The sequence below is a fragment of the Ceratosolen solmsi genome, unplaced genomic scaffold (genome assembly GCF_000503995.2).
Source record: "Ceratosolen solmsi marchali unplaced genomic scaffold, CerSol_1.0 scaffold6, whole genome shotgun sequence".
Taxonomy (NCBI): Eukaryota; Metazoa; Arthropoda; class Insecta; order Hymenoptera; family Agaonidae; genus Ceratosolen; species Ceratosolen solmsi.
The window spans coordinates 16,330,356-16,335,814 of NW_011948414.1; positions in this window are offsets into that span (position 1 = coordinate 16,330,356).

The window sequence follows — 5,459 nt, forward strand, 5'->3', positions numbered from 1 at the left end:
GAGAGTGAGAGAGAGAGAGAGAGAGAGAGAGAGAGAACAAAAGACAAAGACTCGTGCATTGTACCAACACGTGGGTGGCCTCGTTGCGATATTGAAATCGCGAGGGAAAATGACGTGTGGCGAGTATTAGCTGTCGATTCGACAAAGGGCGGCATCATTTATCGATCATTGAGGGGCCGATAAGTGGAAGCCTTAGCTTACTCAAGGCCGCATACTCTGGACGATAAACTCGAAAAGGCGATTCTCGATTACCTTGTTAAACTGCTACGCATCAGCTTAAGAGAGCTACGCCATAATATGCGAAAGCTTGCGTTTGCGGAGCTGCAAAGATTGTTAACTCTGCGCACACGTGAAATTGGCTTTTGTGAAAATTGTTAACGGACTTGCGCAAATTGAAGGAGCTAACCGCGCAACGCTGACACTACAATAGAGACAGAGCGAATGAGAAAAAACGAGAGATAGAGAGAAGAAATACGATAAATTTACTCTTAAATATAACCAAGTTATTATTATTATTATTATTATTATTATTATTATTATTATTATTATTACATTGTATGGCAGTGTATACACCATGTCTCAACTTCTTTATCTGCATTACCAGTTCTTCAACATATGCTAATGTCCTATTATTATCAAAGATAATAATCACTATTCACTGGGATGCTTTAGAATAATATTCCGATACATTTATGCTTTATATACACAGAATATTAAAGGATGGCAACTATTAGTTAACGTAATGCTGCTAATTCGTTTATTCTAATAACATTATCATCTCCCTCAGAATGAAATGATAATGTCATTGAGTTCGTTCTAAATCATGAGACTTTATGGGGTAGCTTGACATAACTTTATTATCACTCTGTGTTATATATTTTTTCTCGTGTCATGTGCATGTATTTTTATAGCACTTTAGTAAAGATTTTGTAATTTTAAAATGCCTACAATACTACAACCCAAATGTAATAAAAGCAAACTGTATTTCACGTAAATTTAAAAAATATTTTACAATTTAATAATATTGTACAATAAAATTTTTATGTCAAAAAAAAAAAAAAAAAAAAAAAATTGAACGTATTGAATATCTAGTATTTATCGCATATAGTTTAGCATATAAATTAACAAAAGTGATTATAAATTTGCATTGTTAAGTCGTAAAAGGATACATTTTGACGTTTCGTAAAGTTGCAAATTCCAAATTATTCTTTAAAGCTACCGATATTATTGTTAGCGACATATAAAAAAAAAAAAAAAAAAAAAAAAAAAAAAAACACCTCAACGATAACAAAAATATCAAACTTTTGGCAATACACATCGAGCATATAAAATAAATAAAAAGATCTTGATTTTATTAAAATATCGCTGAAAAAAAAAACATGTCGCTAATTATTCAAATTCACAATATTCAGTATCGATAGAATTCAAAATCGGCATAGTATTATACGCTCAAAGTGCTGAAAAACTCGAGAAACTATAGTAACGATAAAAAAAAAAAAAAAAAAAATAAAAAACCAATAGTAACTGACATTTTCCATCATTAATATAAATATAAGAATAATGACAAATGATAATAAAAGATGCGACAATACCAGAGAAATACGAGATTCTGTAATTTTCTTTCTTTTAAATGAAATTTTCACAGTTATAGAATAGTATTCTGCGTTCAATATTATATAATAGAATATGATAAATAATGAAACATTTTATAATAATAGACATTTTCAGTAAAAACTCAAATCACTAATTCATAGTTAAAGTACAAAAAAATGAAATGTACATTTATTGTTATAATTAATAATATTTTAATAGAAAAATCGAAGAAGAAAATATGTCAGAACAATAAATATCTCGTTATGGAATGTCATTTCATTAGAATAGAAACGCAAAGTATGACATGAAAGTCAACCTGATAATATCTAGAACGAATTAGCTAACAGATAGCACATTCGTGCAAGATAATCTCATCGAAATTCAGAGAAACATTTTTCTTCGATTTCACGACAACGAAATTTATTGATTCAAAATTATTCAAAATTATTCATAATTATTAATAATAATTTACATAAGTTATTATTAGGAATTATAGGGAATATTATTATTAATATATTATAAAGTATATTAATACTTGACCTCTTCAGAAGCCCAAATGACAGTAATGAATCGTTCGGTGACATTTCTTATTGAACATGTTCGATATATATTCTTTTATATAAATAAAATAATCCGCTAGTTAATAATCGATTGTCTTTCACTATAGCGCAATCCATATATTATCATATATTATTTCAACTTTATTCATCATGTATATATTGGTAATTATAAAATAGTAAATAACATTCCTTATAATATAATAACGCGATGAATATAGAAAATAAACAAAAGAGAATTTAACTTATGATTATCTATATTTTTCAACGATAGAATTGTGAAAAGAATGTTTAGAATTCCAAGGGACTATAGAAACCACTATTATTCACAAAGTCCGTCAATATTATGATAATTTTTATTTATCGACATTGATCTCGAGATCAAGAGATTTACTTTCCAACGGCATCCTCTTCCTTTCACTATCCTTTTTTTTTTTCTATCTACTTTCGCGCAACGACGATGAGGGGGGGCTTTACATAGGTTGCCAATTATCTCCGCGTGTATCGTTCGTCTTGTTTGCAAAATTTAATAATTTCTAACTATCTCCCTCCCTCTCTCTCTCTCTCTCTCTCTCTCTTTCTGCGCGGGATTATAAAATTTCTAATCTAGCAAGAGCGATGGCCGTCACACTTGCACCCGTCGATAAATACGTCGGGCGATTCCGTTGCAAAAAAGTTCCCATTAACTCGTTAATCCAAACACAATCGCATTAGGCTCTGTTCCGACTAAAGACGTACGTGCATGACAACAACAACAAAAAAAAAATACATAATAGCCCGAGATACATACGACGATAACAATAATAAACATTTAGCGAAGTTAAGTAAGTAAAGTCTAATGGGTTTAGTAGTGATGGAAAGCCGCCCGGCATACAAGTTTCAACTGGCATGAATGTTGCATGCATACACGCACGCAAACAAAGAGAATATGAGAGAGACAGAGACAGTGAGGGGGTGTGCGAATCACTCGCCATAACACTCTGTGAATTACTAACATTATAGCCGGTGGGGCAAATATTATGCACTGCTGCACGTGCTCGCAAATAATTCAAACACGTTGCCCGCATGGCTGTAATCTCTACAGCACACGTGTGGGCCTCGTTGGCAAAAAGAAAGATAACGAGTCATAGGGAGATAGATAGATAGAAATAGATTGGGCGGGGAGAGAAAGAATGGGAGAGAGCGAAATCAATTGGTAACTTTCTCGATGACTCTTAGCGTCATTGTTCATTTTTTTTACAAAGTACCTCCAGTGCACAGCTACAACGTACGCAACACACTGAATCACGTAATGACAAGGGAGAACCGCGAGTGGATGAAAAGAGAGAAAGAAAAAGTAAATAGATAAAAAGAGAAAGTCTTAAAAATATGGAATCAAAGAAACTTGCATTCGCGATGATTGCCATTTTAATCGATAAAACCTTTCGACGAAACGTCTTGATGAAAAGACAAGAGAGTTTTTTTGTTGTAGAGTTGTCGTAGAGTTTTTTGTTCTGTTGCTAATGAAATCATCAGATTAGGTTCATTGCTTGATAGATCGACTTTGTGTTTCCCGTAATTGTAAAATTTAAAAAATGTTCCTGATATTTCCAAGTTATTTTTTAATTATATATTTTATATTTTATACTTTATATTTTACATTTTATTTACTCGTAATATAACGAACGAATCGCTAAAATTGTGATTTTTTAATTTTTTAATTTAAATTGTACTTATTGTCCATTCCTGTGCAACAGAAAATTCTACATATCATTGTTAGATAAAAAAAAAAAAAAAAAAAAAAAAAAAAAAAAAAAAGGCGTTTGAATATTTCCAATTGTTGTAATTTTAAATAATTATTTAAGATTTTTAAAGCAAAATTAAGTACGGATTTTATTTGCAAGAAGCATTTATTTTTCTCTAAATTATTTTTATATTATATATAAATACATCGTAATTCGACTAAATCACCGCAAATTATTTTTATTTCTTTAATTGTATGACCTTGATGGAATAATCGTAACGCCCACCTCGAAAAATTCCAAATAACAATAATAAACAAAATGCGTAAAACTTTCAAAAATAATAAAAAATTTTTCACAAATATAATCTTAAGAGAGGCTAATGATACTATATATATATATATATATATATATATTAAAAACTTTGAATAAATTGTTCATATTGTTATGTTTGTTAGAACAAAAATTTCTGCTACGACATCTGAAACTATTACAATGTAATCGTAGCTTCTATGCTACGAAAAGCTTTTCTAAATTACAGGCCTTAATGATTCGAAAGCAGTTTATCGGAAAGGAGAAACAATACTTGAGTACCTTCTCGTCGAGCCGTACGTAAGTGCGATTTTATGACAACCAGAATCCTCGCGTTAGAGACGTAGCGTTGATCAATTACAGAAGCTACGTAAACAACTGGTGAACGCGCGAGTTCAGTCGAATGTTGTTTTTGCAGTATTGGAAGGGGAAAGAGGGAGGTAGGGGGAGTCCAATAATGATTGTCGACGGCACTAAAGTTCGAAAAATATCCGCGATGCGAGATGCACCAAAATCCCACCACCGTAAACTCGCGAGGCAATAAATAAGACGTAACGTATAAATCGATGGTAGATGGGACGGGGGTAGGGGAGGGCGGGGGGGGGCGCGCGCGCGCACACACAGGCTCGTGTCAACGTACCGTGAGCGACTGACTGTTGGCGACGACAGCCCCGCGACCTAAGACCCAAGCTCGCCCCCAAAGAGCCGAGTGCGAGTGGAGGTGGGGAAGCCGAAGCGCCAACGATCGTCGACGCGGGGCGTCGCGATGTCCGTGCGAGGGCCGACCGGCCACGTGCCCCCGGCACCCGGGGTTCAATGGGAAATCCGAGGCGAGTGAGTGGGCGTTGAGAAGTTTGGCGGCCCTCGCACTGCGATTTCGTATGATATCGTCGTCCCGATAAGGCGTGAACGCGCTAACAGAGCCGCCAAATCGCTTATCGCTTGCTGAACATCGGCACCACTCTTTTACGCTGACGTTTTAAGCTGCATTTGCACTCGAAATGAATGGTCGTTAATCAGAGGTTCGCTATTAATGTCGATTAGCGCCTTTCGCGGAATGGCTAACGACGAGCTTCCATAAAGCGTCAATAAAGCGTCAATAAAGCGTCCATAAAGCGCAGCAGCCAGTAGAGTTATTATCGGGCCGTGTAAAAGGGACAATTGTTAGTGAAAATTGTAAGGAAGTCGCGTTGAATATTATTCGTACCTTCAATTGCTTAATAAGCTTTCGTATAATACGACACAATCGATAAATATCGTTAAAAAAGAATTGGCA